The sequence below is a fragment of the Hermetia illucens genome, chromosome 4 (assembly GCF_905115235.1).
Source record: "Hermetia illucens chromosome 4, iHerIll2.2.curated.20191125, whole genome shotgun sequence".
Classification (NCBI taxonomy): Eukaryota; Metazoa; Arthropoda; class Insecta; order Diptera; family Stratiomyidae; genus Hermetia; species Hermetia illucens.
Window position 1 is genome coordinate 47,609,895 of NC_051852.1, and position 20,303 is coordinate 47,630,197.

General features: G+C 41.5%; 1 protein-coding gene across 1 annotated transcript in view; it reads left to right on the plus strand.

Annotated features, from left to right (window-relative positions):
• The window catches only part of LOC119653664 (ras-associated and pleckstrin homology domains-containing protein 1), a 474,167-nt gene that overhangs the window by 225,273 nt on the left and 228,591 nt on the right, over positions 1-20,303 (plus strand). The window lies entirely within an intron of this gene.

Here is a 20,303-nt window from a genome sequence, read left to right on the forward strand (position 1 = left end):
AGAAAGAGACGTCAAATATTTGGAAAATACACTCGATCAAAAATTACTCTGCAAGACGCATGTTGGAAAACTTGTCGGAAAGCTACGAGGGTTTTGAGGTCCATACCAGGTAAAGAGAGCGATCTTCAGAATGGCCGGTAGTATCAGTAAGGCAGGGGGGAGGGGGGCTGCCTAAATCCAAGGAAGATTGATATTCTTTCTTGGTGGTACCTAGAATTACTGATCCCAACGGATAACATAACAACGAGGTTTAATTTCGATAAGAGGTTTGAAACACATTGGCGTAACACGGCAAACTGGGAGAGCGTAGTCGTGGCATACGGCTTAAACCATCAACTGATTATATGGTGTAGTACGTTCGGCTCGCACATTAAGTTCTGGATACTTTGGTTTCAAGGCCATATTGGTTTGGAAGGCAATGAAGCAGCAGACGAATTGGCCAGGAAGGGAGCCACGACGACTCTGCATGGACAGGAACTCTTCTGTGGAATCGGAAACGGGCTCGGGGCTATGACATTGACAAAGGAAGAGGAATGGCTGTGGGACCTATACTGGGCAAATTTACCAGGAATGGAGCAGCCCAAGGTGCTTATGGAGGGATACGAACCCAAGCGCTCAAAGAATCTCACCAAGAAATGCATCCGGATTACAGTGGGAATACTCACTTATCACTGCCGACTAAATTATCACCGGTGAAGGGATATATACGGTCAATGCCTGCAGGTTCTGTGCAGAGTGCGATGAAACCTCCATACATATTCTGGGTCGAGGCACCTGGGAGAATACTTAATATGAAATACCAAGTTGAATATATTAAGTTTGACATAGGTAATAGGTACACTATAACCAGTTAAAGGGGCACAATAGTTCATTTAGAACGCAGTGCAACTTGCCTTAACCTAATATTAGTAATAATTCTACTATAGCCAGCCTTCAAATGGATGACAAGATGGTGCAACTGATATCCATATTCCAAAAGGTTATCCAGGGAGAAAATCTAAACCATTGTTGATTTGCCTGATGTGAAGAGGCCATTTATTATTTTTGAACCGATGAATTGCACGAATGAATTACTGATTAGTAGCAGTATTTGTCCGTTATCGTCAGTTGATGGGACGGCCAACCTGCCATTATTCTTTTTGTTGAGCAGTTCATCAAAATATTTGACCTATTCCTCAAATATGTCCATACCATCGGAAATTAGTTTTTATCTTTGCCTCGGCAGGATGAACATCGAGATGTATATTATTTCATCCTGCTGACTTTCTTTAAAATGTTCGTGCCTTGTGCGATTACTTCCTGTACTTCTTTAAATCACAGACCTGTCCGTTCTCTCAGGTTTCTTGTCTGACTTCGAAGTCGATTCTCCGCTGGAGAGAGTTAGCGATAAATCCCTGTGCGTGCTCGTGTTCTTTGAGATTGCTTCAATACCTTATAGCATTCTTCCATTCCGTTGCTAGCTTATAATCATAACTGAACCACTCGTTTCGACTGGTTTTCCAAAATAGTCAAATTAATCGATGCTCTCGATATTCCGCCCATTAGTGAAGATTAGAAGAGTCCGATGAGCCATCAGATTGAAAACCTTGGTGCTGTGATATTTATCATCAGCCGGAGTCTGCTTGCCTGCTTGCCTCCTTTTCCAAATTTGGAGCCATATTGCCAAGGTCCGTGACTCGATGAGATTTCAAATAGTTGTAATCTGCATAGTCAAGATTTTTGAGAAAGGATGACATGGTCGGTGAGGATAGTCACTGATACTAGTGAAGGAAGTCACCGGAATAATTTCAGTGACAAGATGCAATCCCGCAATCGCTTTTTTTGACTGTAAATTCCAGCGAAATTTAACTCCATCATAAGTTCCTTTGTGTAGAGCATCCCAGATGCGCTTCCCGTTCACAATGCTCCGATCAAGCTCCTTGATGCGTTCCAAGAATATTTTAGTTAATATCTTCGGTATAGCAGAAGGCATCTAAATATCTCTTCGCACTTAAGACATTCGTCCTTCTTGGGAATTTTAACAAACACCCCTACTTCTACTTTCTAGTAAAGATCTCAGATCCTCAGCATTTGCAAAAGAGTGGAATTACAGAAATTGCAGGGGCTTTAGGAGCAATGTCATTGGCCTTTCCTTGCTTGAGTGTATTGATGGATGAGATGATTTCACTTTTGCTTGAAAGAGCAGCACATACCTGCATGTTACGGCAACTAACCATTTCATACACGGGGGTGAAACTGCACCAAATAGATACAGATGATCACTCTCCACTCGTTAAGCATCTTGTCATCGTAGATGAAGAGTCGACATGTGATCTATGAACATTACAGTAGCAAATTCTCTTTTATAGTGCTGTACAGAACGATGCACTTCTCTGGATTTACCGCGATACCAGGGCTCCAGCAAATCATGTTCTTTACCACCAATGACAATAACAACCCTCAATTACCTACCCTCTTGGATTCGCTTAAAGGCTTTTCACAGTCACCCAGATCTTATGTGCGCCTCTTCGTCACTTCGCAAGCTGCACCTTGAAAACCCTCTAACGTGTAAAATTCGACCCTTGACCGGAGTAGATTATTCGATGTACCATTAATCGCGTCGTCTCGGGCAATGAATACGCAATTACCTCTTCTTTTTCTTCAGGCTTTGTCCCGTTCACAAGTAGCACAATTTCTTGGCAACAATAAAAAGGTTGCTTCACAATCTTGCGCACACGAAAATGTCCCCAATGCCTGTACGGAATCGTTAGTAAAAATGCATCCCATGCAAGGTCAGCAATCATTAATGTTTTCAATTTATATAATGGGATGATTATCAAATCGGATTTTAGGGTTGCCATCATGTTTGAATTGCGGAGTTTTTGACAAATATATGAATATAATATATATAATTACATTCATTATTTGAAATTCTAATTTAAACAACATTAATTTTTGTGGATGTGGAGCTGAGATGGGACACTGGAAATTTACCATGGGATAATGAAATTAAAAACCTATTTAAAGGGACAAAGAAAAAAATGTTGCATGTAATTCAAGGAGTTTCTCCGGCGGCCCATTATGAAATAATAAAGAAATAGATAGTTGGCATGCGACTGAGCCACGGGTATTTTAGGGCAGCTGTGAGAGAAGACAGCTGAAAACCAACTCGTCTATGCTTGCTTCCTGTCTCAAACGGGCTTGGGACTTATGGAGTCCATGGCCAGTGAAATGTTCCAAATCTTTCCAATCTTTAAGCAGTCTAGATTAGTCTTCTGAAACTAGTGTGATATTTCTTAGATCATTTGACGGTTTTTATCGACTGAAATTCAATTCCAGAAAGTCTCGTGTTTGGTTTCTATCATTTGGTGCTGTAAAGTCTATTGTTAAGGATTGCATGCATATACTGAGCCACTCACTTCATACTTTTCAATTCTAACAACAGCCAGGATTGTGTTATTGCAAGGACTCTAGCAGTGCCGGTTCCAAATTCGTTATACACTGGCATATACGTATGTGCATATTACCGCAAACGCTCCTCCGCCTTTTCATTTATTGTTTACCTGCATATATGATACTTCATCGAATCTAATGAAGAAGCACGTTCTATCCATAATCAAGCGGCTTTGGTACTAGCCGCTATTTTATGCATGGGGTGTCTGATTACTTTACTTCGCCTTACGGTAGCCGGTTTTCTTCGTACCTAACTCCCAGGTGATCTGCTAAATTCGTTAGCGACACCTTCAGCACTATCCCAAATTATCCCCAAAGACGTTACTGGGCTTTTATTCATTCATATTAAAGTTGCTACTTCCCCTTCATTCCTCAAGTGGGCCTTGAACTCATCCAAAGCTAATTACGCATAAATTAATATTTGATAGTGTTTGCAATCATCTTAGCTTAAAAGCGAGTGACATCAATTCAAATCAAAGCATTGAAAAAATCACCCTCTTTTTCGGCTGGTCTTCAATTTACAAAGTTTGTAAATAGAAAAGCAATTCTCTCCTGTCATCAAAAGGAATGTAAACAGCATTGGACGCAAATTAAAAAGAACATCTACCAGCATTCGATAAAAAGGACAACTGTCCCTCAGATCAAACATGCCTACGCACCCTCCGAAAAATCTTCAAAAATCGTTAACGCATTTCATCTTCCCTTTCTTTTCAAAAGATCCGCCGACAAAATCAAATGAACAACATCAACAGCAAATTTAAAAGCCCCAAAAACACCTTGCCCCAAAGACGTACTTCCTCACATCATCTCCGAAACAGCACAAACATATTAACATGGGACGTGCAACATTTCTCCCCACAGAGAATTCACTCTACTTTGTTTACTTCTATCATCTCCCAATCCAAGTGCCCTGGCGTAATCTTGAGAGTACCGACTGCCTAGGCTTCCCCAACAGTTTTTTCTTCAGCCTACTCCTGAGGTGTTATATTGTTAGTGTGAAACAATTTGATATCGTCTCCCACTCAATACTACTTTTCGTCATCTGCGGTGAAAACAGCAAGTAAACACGGAAGGAAAACGTGGAGTGATGAGACATGGCGAGTTATCTAAACAGAATTTTCCTTAATGTCCTTTCCACATGCTATTTTAGTATGGGTTTTTCCGGGTGAATGTGGAGAGCCACCTATAGAGGCTCTACGTTTGGCTCGTATTTTTCCAAAGCTGCTCAGGTGATACGTACTATTGTCCTTTGTCAGCAATTATGAAATTATGCCAAAATTACTAAATTGTTAACGACCTCCTTTCATGAACAGTACAGACTCTAACAAATTGACTAGTCTATAAATTTGATAGGCTTTATTTTGGTTAAACTAATTCTTTTGGTTTTCAAATAAATTGCTCCATTTAACCATCCTCCCTTAAAATGCACACCATAAACAAGAGATGTATCCCTCACAATTAACTGTCCTACCGAAAAATTCGACCCCATCACTTTTACTGGATTTATTTTTTAATCCCTTACTGTATTTCAAATGTCAGAAAATCCTGAAATGACTCAGGTCATTCAACGGATCTTCCGCGAATCCGCGCGAAAACTTCAACTCACAGAATTAATCGGAACTGCTTTGTGTGTCCTTTTAACATGCGACCGCTGATGGGAATATTTGACTGAAACGACTTGAAAGTTAGTATCCTTTTGCAGTATAACGTTTAACGTTATCTAGTCTGCTTTCTGGAAATTGCGTTTTTTTGCTGGAACTTGGATCTTTCCTTATCACCACTCAAGGTGTAAAATAAAAGATTTGATGGTTTCGATATTGTGAAGTAGAACTTTTAAAGTAAATCGTCTTACGGTTGGTGCTCTTAAAGTGGTGAAATTTTAATTCGCTATTTCTGTTAAGGATCTATTAAGATTTGTGCTTGTTTTCATGTTTGGCAGTTGGGAGACAGTGATTCAGATTTACAAATTAGATTTGGCTGAGGAGGGAAATAAATTTAATTACATTGTGCTACATTTAAATAGGTACTTCCCTTATAATGGGTCTCCGTATTAAGTTATAGCATCGTTACATTTTCCCAACCTTTTCTTTAAGGTAAGTTATGTCCGAATATCATAACATTATATCATAACATTATATATAGGATGAATATTAAGAGTCGCGGGAAGGACTTTCGCGTAAAACAATTTCTTTGTTATTTGTTACATCTTATTTTTAAGAATTTAGACCTAGGGGAGTTTGCATTTTTTATAGAATTATTATATCTAGATGAATCCTAATATTGCGTTATAGTTAAGAATAATTTGAATGAATTATACGCAAGGTAAAGATAGTGGAGAAGGTGGTTCTTACTCTATGGTATAGTGAAAGCCGACGATCTCAAAATGATGTTGTGATCGAAAAAGCTATGTATTTACGGATAGTGGTGTATATTGGAGCGGTTATACTACAATCGAATAGAATAAAATATGCTTGCGAATTCAATGTATGATAGTTGACAAATGGCTGGATTATCAGGCGCAGTTCATAATTTGAAGGGATAGAATCCCAATGCAGTATGAAATGCGACAGTCAGATGGACTACTACTTCGAGTTAGTATTAGGCCTTGTTGAATGTTTTGAATTAGAAATCCTGCCCCTGGCAGATAGTCATCATCTTCTACTTCTATGACACTACAGTCGATCCCGGGTCTCTCCTCTTCGTTTCCATTCTTCTCGGTCTGGGGTCGGCGTCCTCCAATTTCGGAAACTGAGCAGCGTGTAACTTGCCTTGTCCACTGGGTCCTTTTATCTGCTTCGAGGTTTTCCTGGTGGTTATTTTTAAGTAGGAAGCTGGGAGTACCTCTGTCGTCCATACGTTCTACATGGCCTGAACGTTCGCCCTTTCGAATGTTCATAAGGATGAGACTTTTTTTTTTGTTTTTGAGAAGGTGGAAATCTTCAAAAGACACTGGCCTGGACACGCCAGCCCTCCAAGCCCCGTGGAACCACCGTACAGTATTACATCACAGGGTGGAGTCAGCTCATTTTACCTTCGTCCCCTTTCGTCTCTACGCGGGGTACGTAACCGCGCTTTTCTGATCTCCTCTGCCTTTCGCAGTTTGCTCTGGATAGATACGACCATGCAGTTGATCGCATCCCAGTCTTCCTGACATGTTAGCATTTTTCGCACCAGATTCTCTGGTACAAGCACCTCTCCTAGGGTCTCCTCTAGGTTCTTCCATTCCTCCACAAACCTTGGACAGTGGAAGAATACATGCTCTGGGTCCTCTGGGACTCCATCGCAGTTTGGACAGTCGGGTGAGGTATCCAGTTTAAACCTGACCAGGTACTGGCGATATCCTCCGTCTCTCCAACCACTCCTTGATGGCAGGGATGAGCCTGTGTGTCCATCGACCCTTTCCCGAGCGTTCCCAACGCTCTTGCCATCTATTTAGCGATCTCTCCCTTTCGGCGTTCTTCGTCCGCGATAAAGGAAAGATAGACTTCGCATTATATATATTCGTCATCTCATCTGCCAAGATGTCAATGGGCATCATTTCAGAAATGACGAATGCTGCATCATCTGAGACAGTCCTGAATGCCGAGCACACTCTTAGGGCTGTTCTTCTGTAGACTGAACTCAGTTTTTTACCGCTAAATGTAACCTGCAATGCCTTTCCCCAAACTGGAGCTGCATAGAGCAGGATCGAACTCACTACCCTAGCTATAAGCAACCTGGAAGCATGCCTAGCTAAGCTTCCCATCTATCATCACTCCCAAGTATTTGATCGCAGGCTTAGAAGTGATGATATGATTCCCAATTTGAATAAGGGCAAAATTTCTTTTACGGCGCTTGGTGATAAGGACCGCTTCCGTTTTTTCCGCCGCAAGTGTTAGACCAGAACTCTTAAGCCAACCCTTAACAGCACTGATCGCTTCGCATAAGTATAACTCAGCATCTTCGAGATGCTTTGCGACAACAACCAGCGCTATATCATCGGCGTAGCCCACCACCGTGACTTCCTCCGGAAGGGGAAGATTAAGAACATCGTTGTACATGATGTTCCACAGCAGTGGGCCCAGTACGGAGCCCTGTGGGACACCCGCGCAGAAAACGTACTCTTGGGGTCCGTCATTGGTGTCATACCAAAGCCTCCATTCTTGTAAATAGCTGTTGATAATAGCCGCAAGATAAGCGGGAACACCAATCTTCGCCAGAGATTCCCGTATTAGGTTGCAATTGGCCGAATTGAATGCATTTCTCACATCCAGGGTCACCACTATCCAATATTTGCTAGTACTGCTCCTTCCGTGGATTGCATCTTCGGCCAAGCCAGTAACCAATTTGATGACATCAATGGTTGATCTGGCTTTACGGAACCCATACTGCCAATCTGAGAGACCTCCCTGGCCCTCAACAACCGGGAGTAATCTATTATAGATTACTCGCTTTAGCATTTTGCCCACAGTGTCCAAGAGACAAATAGGTATGTAAGAGGTTGGCTCACCTGGTGGTTTGCCAGCCTTAAGCAGTAGCACCAACTTCTGTCGTTTACATGATGCAGGAAATATCCCCTCGGACATGCACGCTTGGAACAACTCAGCGAACATGTCCGGTCTGGATTTCACGGCAAGCTTAAGGGCCTTATTCGGCACGCCATCCAGACCCGGAGCTTTATTATCTCCTATCCTAGTGCAGACCTCCAGCAGCTCGTCACTGGTGACTGGCGGTATTGCCGTGTCGTTCAGAGGTCGCTAGAAGCTGTCTATGCCCTCCTCTTGCTGAGGGAATAACCCCTGGATAATTTTTATCAAGAGTGTAGGGCACGTGATCTGCAGATATGAACGGCCTCTGAATCGCCCCATCACGATTCTATAGCCGCTCACCCACGGGTTTACGTCCGCTTCTAAACAGAGAGTTTTGCGGGCGTCCTTATAGGCGCACTCTTTTTGCCCTTGGTCGATTCTGTCTACCGCTCTTTGAGCCGCTCTTCTGGCTCGGTGACAGGCTGATCGAAGGCTGGCCAGTTCAGCATTCAGTAGTTTGGTCTTCTACTGGGGAATGAGCACCTCCTCGGCATGGACGCGTCACACGCTTCGGCGATGCATTGGACCACATGGGCAGCTCTTTCCGTAGAGGCGCCTGGTTTATTAGGTTGGTCTAACCACACCTCCATGAAGGTCTGCTCATCCAGAGCTTTAGCGGACCAGCCTGACATCTTTCTCGGTTTCGGGCATAATGATCTTTTGCTCGGTGACTCCACCCATAGCCCAAAGAAGGTTGCCTGGTGATCGCTGTGGGTGTAGTGTTTGCTGACAAACCAAGACATACAGTGCAGGGCTGACAAAAGTTAGGTCTACGATTGAGGTAGACCCCCCTTTCTGAAAGGTGTTTACACATCGTTCGTTGGCCACAACGACATCCAACTGTGCGAAAGTGTCTAATAGACTGCGGCCCCTTGCATTTGTCTCTCTGCTACCCCACTCACGAGCCCAAGCATTGAAGTCACCAGCAATCACCCTTGGACTAACCCTTGGACTACGACCCCTTGCGTCGAGAACAAGTCTGTCAAGCATTTCCTCGAATTCGGGCAGTGTCAGACTTGGTGGGGCGTAACAGCTGTACACATATACCCCGTTTATTTTAGCCCAAACAAAGCCGCTGTATGTCTGATTCCCAGTACATTGGATGGCTTGTCGACCGCATGCCCATATCGCCGCTCCACCAGACGAATCTATAATCCACACGCCACCGTGACAGTTTCTATAGGGTTCGCTAATGATGGCAATTTCCACCTCGGATTCGTAGATGGTCTGCTCGAGTAAATCTTGAGCGACCCTACAATGATTGAGGTTTATTTGAATAAACCTCATTTTTTCATTGAAGTCGGCGCCTTCCTAAATTTCGGGCATTTAGCACTTCCGGCAATATGCCGGTAATCCCGTCCCTCACTTCCTTCGCATAATAAGCATTTGGGGTCCCTATTGCACGCTTTGGCAATATGGCCTTTCTCCCCACACCTTCTGCATCGATCGGACCGATCAATGCCGCTGGTGCATGCCTTCGCGAAATGGCCAAACGCGAGGCACTTGAAGCACCTCTTTAGAGAAATCTGCTCTCTCAGACGACAAACAACCCATCCGATTCTGCGTCCACTGGCAATCGCAATGTGGCCGTCTGAGTATTGCCATAGGCTTTCCGCAAACTCACAATGGACTCTTCGGCAAGTTCCTCCAACTTGAACTGTTCCATCAAGGCAGTGCAAATTTCTCCTTTGAATGTCACTTCATCGAGATCATTGCACTGTATATAGACCTCATCTTTTTGGGTCCGTACTGTGACATTCTCCCCAAGTGAGCTCTTAACCTGAGCTCGGAAGCCATCAGTTTTCCCCAAGCTAATTTTTTTCTACTCAAACATGAGGTCACCCTTTTGGGTCCTTCGAATCTTGCTGACATTTCCACCTAGATCTTTTAGGCCGGGGTCAGCTTTGACCTTTTTCAGAGAGATTACAATTGCTTCTGGGCGAATTCGCACTTTTGCCTTTTTCTTCGCCTTTTTCCTAACTACTTTGGTCCAACCACCTTTTTCATTCCCCTTAGATTTTGTCGAGTCGATTGCCGGAGCTCACACTTGGGGGACCAGCTTTCTCTCTTCGCTGCCTTTAGTTCCGTTTTTCGGAACTATTTGTATGGGTTTTTTCCTCTTAGGCACCTGTTGACTTCCCAGAGGATCCACATCTCCTTCCCGCACTCTGTTGTTTGGTGGCAGGCCAATTGCAACACGATTAGGTGTCGCTTGGGTGCTTCGATACAAGCCGGAAACGAAACTGCCTGTTTGATAAATAACCGCCTTTGTCAATTATTGGATATAGCCGATTATAGATTACACGCTCGAGGACCTTGCCTATTGTATTCAGAAGACAGATAGGTCTATAAGATGTTGGTTCAGCTATCGGTTTACCTGTCTTCGGGATCAATACAAGCTTTTGTATTTTCCACTCTGAGGGGAAAGACCCTTCTTTTGGGCAGTCTGTAAATACCTGTGCGAACATGCTTAGTGCCATTCTCATTGCCACTTTCGGCACCTTGTTGGAGATTCGAACAATGCCGGGACTGCGATATCCCGGACCCTTTTTACTGCGTCCAAGACTTCGTCTGTGGTTACTGGAGGGATGCCTTCGGCGCCCATTGGTGACATTGGAAGGATTGCTTCCGGATGTTGGGGGAGCAAAGTCGAAACTATCTCCCACAATAATCTAGGACATATAATATGAGGGGACCTTTTGCCTTTTATTGCCGGCATAACCGGATTGTTTGCTCCTCCCATAGATCGGAGTGTGCCTCATCACAGAGTCGCTTGAAGAAATAATTTTTACTTTACGCTTCCGAAATTGGCCAGGTTGACGTTTAGGCGGGAGAAAACATCAAGTAGGATTCTTCCCCTTTCATTTGTTTCCTGGCTTTCTCACCCGCAGACAGTGCTTTTGTAGCTGAAATCACTAATATAGTTAGCGTCACTGTCTGCGTTCCATCATACGTTCTCGTTAAACTCTCGATGACCGTTTCCTGCACGTCCTTCACTTTCAATTGGTGTTTGAGCGCTGCGCAAATTTCCTCCTTTGTAGTGATCCCGACAGATCTTTACATTATATCGTAACCATTGGCCGACTTACGCGGACAGTCGCTTGCCCGCTGAGTGATGCCTCAATACTCCTTTGTCAATCATCGTGATCCTTCTTTTGCTTGGATAGTCCGAAAAGCAATCCTCCTTTTTATGTTCGTCTAGGTGATGCGAAATTTGGTGAGGAGGAGGCAACTGTGAACACCCAGAGATGTAGATATCTACTTAAATTAAGTTAGTAATAGTATAGTACTATGTTTTTAGGGAAATCGGCTAAAAACCTCCTTAAGTTTATCTTGGAGTTAAAGAAATGTGCAGTACTCTACGATATAAAGCAAATTATATTATTCCACAATCTTAGCACAATGGTTTTGGTTGTCAGCGTAGATGGTGAGAGTTCAAACTTTTTTGAATAGCCTCGCTATCAAAATTTCTCAACTGTCCCCCATCATCTCCCTCCCCATCATCGCCTTCCTGGATTTTCCTTTCAGATATGCATGGTGAGGTTTAACGACTATTCATCTCGGATCAATATAATTTACAAATCTAGGATGATTTCTAGTACAAAGGAAGTGACAATTCTAAGTTTGAACTTCTTCTTGGACTCAACTAAATAATAATAATTTATCCCGAAAAACTGTGCATTAGTAGCATTTGTTTTCCTCTTTTCGGTAGAATGGGTATAGTCTTTTCTGTCGCGCTATTCAGTTTATTGCACTCCTGTTCTGATTATGGTCTATACTAGAGGACAAATACGCGTACATTATAGTTCTAATGTCTTATTAGGTGATTTTCTCCAGTTCCCGTATCTCCTTTTTCAGACATTCTTCAAAGGTATTCACGATTCGAATAGGTCTTAACTTCCTCCTTCTCTGGCTGCATTTTTGAAATTTCATGGTGGCGTTGTTATTTTTTGAAAATGCATATATAATTCAAATGAGAAAATTTTTGCTCTTACTGCAATCCCATTTCCATCATGTAAGCCAGACTCCAAACGTTTATTTCAGCGTGGGAAAAAAGAAGATTTAAATGATTTCACTGGTTTCTTTTTTCGAAAGCTCCCTTCGCGTCCTTTCCAACGACACTACATAACCTTCCTCTAAATTGTTGGTCACCTTACACGATGGAATGTTCTGTGAATCGGCGTTTAAGAATACACTCAAGTATTCCCCGTTTGTCGTAAAAGACGACTAAAGGGAATAGACATTTGTAGGCTAGCAACCTGCAAATTTCGAAATTTTCCTGCTACAAAAACGTCAACAGCACCTCGGATAGAGACTAACCTCACTGGTACAATCTTCGGATATCGCAAACGGCTAATGACTAGTTTCTGAAATATACACACTTCTTGGTAACAGTATCGAGGGTCCCTGGAACGCCCGCTTTCTCCGACTCGAGCGAAAATTCCTGGAACAAAAGCAGAACATTTGGGCCTAGGATGGTAGGACCGCGGAGAGTACTCGTCTCTCTGTTGCGGTACTGTGCCTTTGTGTTCTGAAAAGTGAAATGATGTCAGACGCGATCCTGGTATCGGGCTGGAACTAATGCGCTCTCTTCACCTGCCGACCGATTTCTGACAGGATCTTGAAAGGTTCCTGTCTTGTCCATATTGGGAGAGGCTTACTAAAGATGACATTGTGATCCTAATGGGTGATCGAAATGCCAAAGTGGGCTCTGACAACCTGAAAACCTGGACGAACAACAAAGGTTTATAGTCATCTCCCACTTTCACTGTTTGAGCGTAAAACCTTCAATAAGGAAGGGTTTCGACCGAACGGCAATGAACATCGAAACAGATCGATCATATCACGATCAGCAGAAGATTTAGGCGTTGTCTTCCGAATGTACCGAACAAAAAGGGTACCAACATCGGCCCCGAAGGGGACCATCATCTAATATTTGCCAACATTCGCTTGCGTGTCGCTACTTCATCTGCTTACAGTTCAGAGCGTCAAACCCTGCGTGTGTTTATTGGCATGCTAAGCAACCCTTCCCGCTTATACAGTATTTCACTAAATACTCCAGATCTTACCCTGGAAGACTGGTTTTCTTTCCACGAATACTCTACACAGGACCCACCTTTCTACTTTCGTTGCTGCGCTTTCCCATTTAGTGTCCTCGTTCCAGTAGTTTATGCGTCACATTGGGCACTATTTATAGTGAATCGTCCGACTGATTTGGTCAGAGGGTGTTAGTTTGATTTAGTAGCATAATCCTCTCCACTCGAGCCCTATGTAAGTCTGAACTTTGAGAGAAGATATGATGACTTTTGGAACAGCACTTCTAATAGAATTTCAAAGACTAACCGGATGAAGAGAATATCCACCAACCGGCTGAAAATAATTGCTAGATTTCTAAGTCACATAAATCTACTTTGAGACGGCTTACTTCAAATCAAAATAATAACACTTAAAAATTAAAGCTATCCCATAAATATTTTCGGCATTTTCACTCAAAGTTAAACTTCTTGATCAGCTTTAGTGTAAATTTTTAACCAAGTCTTTAGTCAGCAAAGAGTTAGTTCTAAATCACTTGGCCTCCTTTGAAAACTATATCTCCTGCTTGACCGATGCCTATAAGATGGTAGGGACCCCGAGTCTAATGACTACTTCAGCGTTTTGATCTCTACAAAAAGTCGGTTTAGTTGTGGACGAATAAGCTGTCAATTCACATGGCCCCAATGACGTGGTTCCGTTCAGGTATTTCTAAATTAGTTGTTATCTATTCTTATGAGGATTCATTCAAGCAAGAGTAAATCTTGACCTCTTCTGTATGGGAAAAGTTATCAGTCAAAGGCGTTGGTCAACTAGGGTCCAGATTTTGGCATCGGTAAGGCACAGAATTTAATCCGCTTGTGATAAGCTTACCTCGGCTTACCTTTGTGGCGTTTCCAGGTCACTTTACACTTGAAATTGTTTCTCCTCTTCCAAATTCTGTAGAAAGTCTTTAATGTACTAACTGGCTTCGCTTTTGTGTCTTCCGAAGTAGGCCTCCTTCAAATGGATAAAGTTAGCTATGAGTAAGAATGCACAGCACTCCACTCCTTCTTGCTCCTACAGCCGTCTCTTGTTTGACACCATCCCCATCTGGCACTGGACCTGCAGTGTTGGGGCTTATCACCATAATTGCAGGTCCTTGCTCCAGCTAAAATTTTGTAGTGCTCTAATACCTTAAACCCCATTTTAAAAAAAGCCTTGTTGTCAGTGTATCCGGATGGTTTAATGGTTAGAACGCTTGACCATCGCGCGGAAGTTCGCGGTTCAAATCTTACTGGAGACAGACGGATTTGAGCCATGACTGGATGCCAGATATCAGCTGACTCAGCTGTGACTGAGTATCTTAGTCAAATCAGGGTAATAATCAGGGGCGGGTGCAATGCTGGCCACATTGCCTTCTGCAGGGTATTGTAGTCCTGTAGTGTACCGTTATGGTCTTGAATTGAATGCTCTAACACGTTTCAGATCCAATTGGATTGTCGCGCTAACGATTGCTATTATTATTGTTACTAGTACTTCGGGTAGAGTTGATGGGAGCCTACTCAATCTTAAAATAAGGTTCCGATTCCCAAGCGCATTCAGGCTGATATCAATTTGTAGATATTACCTTCGACGTCTCGCAGTTGATAAAATATTAGAATGACTCCTCTTCGACTGACTTCTCTACTGCATATACTATTTCAATTATAGTCTTGACGCTAAGAAATATAATCCTTAAAATTAATGAGGGGTAAACCCACAACTGATAAAGTCATCAGGATTTCCTCTCAACACAACCTTAACTGTTAAATATTATATTTCCTCTAATATTTTGAAAGCAGGATTCTTTATTTCACCAGATTACGGGGAAAAAAGTTAGAGATGCCTAAACAAAGATCAATCTGGAAAAGGTGCATAAAATGCAACTTCAATTGATAATATAAACGAAGTCACGTTAAATTGAGGGTTTGTACTCCATGAGCATCACTTCTATTCTGAGATAATTTTCTACCTAGAATATCCTCATCGTTCATTTAATACTACGAAACCAGGAAATCCACTAACGTTCTACCCAGTAAGTTGTTGATATGAAAATAAACGTTCAAGATAAATTGCTGATCATTCATTCAGCAAACTTTGCATATGCCACATTCTACTTTTATTTTTTTAAATTTAATGGAAACACTTATTGATATTTGTGACCTATCTTCCATAATAAATATTCGGAATGGAAATATGGTATTGAATATTTAGTGACCACCAATCATTCACCCATAAAGCCTGTCACTCCATCTTTGGCGATCTTTTTTAATTCGAAACAATTTGTCACTTTGCTGTTTACTTCTCAAAATGCATTTCTTCATGCACTTCTGGGTCTATTTTTTTTTCGTCACACACAAATTAAATTGACGGCATCTCGTACGTCGTGCCATGGGAAAGTTTTATAAAAACATTGGGGTTTCAGAAAGCTAAGATATGAAAATAAATCTTTGAAGGCTCAGAAAATATCTGTTCCCTTATTTTGGTCTGTAGTACCTAGGGTCGTGCATGACTGTTTTTCTGTTCAAGTGAATGATTATCAGATGTTAGAATACATTGCAGACTGTAATTGTGAATGATTTTCTAGGAGTTGAACTAAATAAACTAACGACTGATGTCTTCTATTTTCATTATAAACCCTGATGAGGGGCTAATTTGATTTACGGAAGTGATGTCTTGTAGATGCAGACATGAAAAAGTCCATTGATATTTTAAGAAAGTGACTATCGCTTTATCTTATCAGCTGCGTTTTGAATTAAGCTGCAGGACAACTTGTAAATGAATGCATATCTTGAATTTCTACACGCATATATGTATGCATGTTGAAGTGTTAGAAAAAAAATCGAAGAAACTACGACGACTTTTTCGATAGAGATAGTTTTAATTTCGGTAAATAAAATGATAGCAGCATAGTACCCTTTTGCTTTCATTTTTTCACATGAAGGTTTCTCTTTGTCCTTGAGCCATTTAACATATAAGTATTCCCTAAGGAGGTCAGCCCCATATTAAACATTACTGTAAAGTTCACGATGACATTCACACTATCTAGTACTTGAGATACCAAAATGACCCTCATTCATTCTACACTACAAATATTAAGCAAATTTTCGATTATAATAGAGAACACATGACAATTCTTCACTACTCACTCCCCCATGTTTAGTGGGAACTGTGCAGAGCTTAACAAGCATCTGTCTTCAAGTTCCAATATTTTGTTCTGAATCTATCTTGATCTTGGACGTTATGAATAAAATGTTTGTCGGCTTCTTATCTAACAATTATTGGTGTAGTACTTCTTTATTAACCGAGTCAAAATCTGGGATCTACGACGAAATCTACCATTATCACCTTTAGTTTTCGCTTGCATCTACTCTTTTTGGTATTACTCTACTCCGTTGTGCATCTTATTCTATTGTATGATTGTCACCCACCAAATAACGCGCCGGTGGCATTTTCTCTCCTACAGTTTCAATAAAGTAAAAAGGAATTTACCTTTCAGTCACGAATATCTTTGAAAAACGATATACACGTGATATTTATCAGCTTTTTAACCGAATTTTTTCTACTTAAGCAGTTACCAGCGCTCGATTATGGACAACCAACTTGAAAGCGACTGTATGTCCACCGCTTTTCGCTTAGGCTTATGGTTACCAGAGAAATTGCTTCTATCTATTCATTACCATCGTCTCCATGGATAAATCTTTATAATCGACAATCGTATTTCTTAGTAACATTTTGTTGAAACGTTCCAGGTCCATTATCCACCCTGAGCTGGACAGCCCTGTTTAGAAAATGAATTTCAACCGGCATTACCTGACCTGAGAAGGCTGAGAAAGTGGAGGGCTAATTTTTTTCTAACCGTGTAACCCCGAATCGTGTGGCCGTTGATACCAATACTCTAAATAGGAACGTAGTCAGTAATCGTAGCTAAGTATGTAAGGTGCAAAAATTCACCATAGATACTAAACCAGGTTACGTTGTTAAGGACGATGAGGTTTAGGATGTAGTCCTCCTCCTCCCAACATGGGTTTTTATGTCTACTTTGCTGAAAGACAGTGAAAATGTTTGCTAGCGTCTTTAGCTACGCCCCCTGTTGACTGGAGTTAAAATTATTACATGCGCCTGCGTATGGTAAAATGCCGAAAAATCTGCGGTTGTCTGGTGATCTTTTTTTCTTTCAGCGATTATGAGAACGAGTGTCTTCTTATAGATGAACCTAGCAATCATATAGTGTAAAAGCATCAGATTCCCCTGATGTTAGGCAAGCGATTTTCTCACAAATAATGAAATGCACATTATTATAAAAAGGCTGAAAACAATACATCACATCTCGTGTACGAAATAACAAAATGGAGATATGAACTAGTGCTCCTAGCAAAAACAAAATTATCTCTGCCATCAATACGCTCCAGAGGAATAAAAACGAGGCCTCGGCAGTCTTCTAGCAGAATTCTTGTCCGGAGCTGCTGTCGCTTCTGTAGAGCTGTTTCATCCAGTCATCCTGAAAATATTGCACGCTGAAGTTTTTCTCAGACAGGTCAAAAGGGCATGAAAATCTTATAAAGAACACCCATCTTCAATGCGACGAACTGTAGGGGTTTATATGTTCGTTCGGGAAAGCATGGAAGCCTAACAAACACAGAGCAACCCGGTTTCTTCTCTGGATTCTCTTTCATTGGCTCCACCAACACCCTGCCGAGTATTTTGGCACAATACTCTAAATGTTGATGCACTTCTTCATCACTCAGCTCATTATCTGCAAATGAAACTATCTCAATTTCCATGTCTAGTTGAGGCTATCCTGTACCAAGTCGACTTTCACTTATTACTTTGATTTTGCTCTACGATCACGGACAATAGAAACTTACGGAAAGTGCAGTTGTGTTGTTTTGGCATCTTGTGCTATGTTGTCATCGAATACCGAGAAAAATCTAATACTGAAAAAAATTGAGTACTTAGTACTTAATTGGGTAATCAGTGCAGTGAAAACTTGGGCGGTGATATATGTCCAACATGGTAAAGGCTAAGGCTAAGGCCGGTAAGTCAGCGTTGTCACCTACTATGGGTCTAAGTCAAGGAGGCTATGCAGAAAAGATTCAACTTGCTGCAGATTCTTGGAAATTATATGAGGACGGAAAAATCGCGCACGTATTCTACCGTGATGACAATATATATTCCGCAGCTTTTTATGGCTTTCCACAATCCAGCGAGAACCAAAGGCGAGAATTCGTTTGGGATTAATGGTAATGGATATCAATGAAATCAATGAACGAATGGTGCTTTCAAATTTCTGCTGGAATAAGATGAAGAAACATACGCAAGAAAACCATCTAGGCAACATCGACCCACCCACATACCAATACCCCTTACCTACTTCGTCCTTGCCCGAAAGTGCACAATGAGATTCCGTGCCCCTTTTCCCGCTGGATTTTCTCCTCCTGTGTATAGTCTTCTTGGCCTAAGTGCTGGCCGACTATCAATGCATCAATAAATACCTTGAGTATTTGAATAATTTTTGCTGTTTCTACTACTGCTGTTACTTCAACTTATCATTTTCCGAAAAGTTTAACCGCTATTGACAACCTAAAAAAGAATATTGTAGTCTCGTTTTCTTAATATCTTTGATATCTAACAATTCGGTAGTCCGAGGTATTTCGGTGACATTTGAGACTCGATTTCGTGTGTTACAATTTGTTATCAAAATAATACCAGACTAGTAGCTTATCTTTAAATCTTTCTTATACAGGGTTGAAATTCGCGGGAAAGTTATACCTATAAACAATTATTATAGCGGAATAGAGAAAATCTACAAAACCCTTAAATTTTCAGCAAAGACTTTGTAAATTCTGGTCGCCTTTTAATAATGCTAACGCCATTATAATTCAGAAAAAGTTAATTTAGTTTCGCCTTATTTATTATAGCTTTATTATAGCTTGCTTATAGTATTGCGCGGACCACTTGTTCACTTCTTCAGTGTCAAAGTTAAACATACTCCTGAAACCGTGGATAAGGTCGCTAGTAGCTTGTTTGGAATTATCCAGGCTTCCGTAAGTACGTACACTTTTGCTTATCTTACTTACTTTTCTGAGCAGCTATGTCCTCCTTGGTGATTATGCGGTTATTTTCGAAGAACCATTGCCAATTTAATACTGTTTACCCTCCCCCTTTTGTAGCGGCCTGGTTCCTGGGTCTTCCAACCTTGTACTAATCAGTCTCTTTGTTTTTACCCAAAAATGTTGGTTTCCGCTCAGTAAGTGACAGGAAAGGCTTTTCTATTCCACTCAATGTGTCCCCATTCACAATCTTAAGCACTCGAGAGCTGGATTGATCAGAAGTATGCAGCTGAACCCAGCAATTCTTAATTCGGTGTTTTTTTAACGATTGACGAACCGAAGTCCACTTGATGACAGACCGGACCAAATGGAGTTTACTTCCAATCTCTTTGGTCCACGGACTCCTCTTTTTGGGCTTAACACCGGGAGTCCATGGACCAAAAACAATGCCAGTAAGTTGTTCTCCATTTGGGCCGGTTCTGCAGCGAGTGTATGCAGACTTAGAATTCTTCAATCCCTAAATAAACATTTGTTTTGTATTTCCGGCCAAACTTTGGCCTGAACTGTGGGCTGATTTACGCTCGATATAATTCGCACCCATGTTGCGTTTTGCGAATTATAAACAGGGGCATATAACACCATATCGGCCACGCTGCTCCCAGGCCAACTTCTGATTCAAGCAAATCATCTTCGTCTCCTTATAATTTCATAATTCGCTATTCCGGAGGCAATCTTTCCATCAGTGCTCAACATTCGGAGTGTTTAAGTTAAAAGCATTGTTACTACGGTAATTGTTGATTTTGTTGCGTTTGTCTAGCATCTTTTCGACTTTCGGTCCGATATCATGACGTGAAAAAATGTTTCACTGGGTCTCTTAGTATCTTAGTAAATCACTAACACTAATACAAAGAAAAACAGCCAGTGAATATTTTCGGATGATCAACGTTTTTCGTATTCGATAGTTAGGAAAAACACAGTGCCTTATTTGCTATTCTGAAGCAGATGCTGGTTGTTACTGCAATCCAAGTAACTAAACTCAGACGACTCTACTTTCTAAATGAGAATCTTTAGTGAGTCAGACAGCAGTAAGTTTTCGGGATGACGTTTGTACAGTGGGTACTTCTGTATCACCTGAATCACACTATATAAAAATTCAAGAGATTTAAGAGTACCACCTTTAATGGACAATATTGTGAAA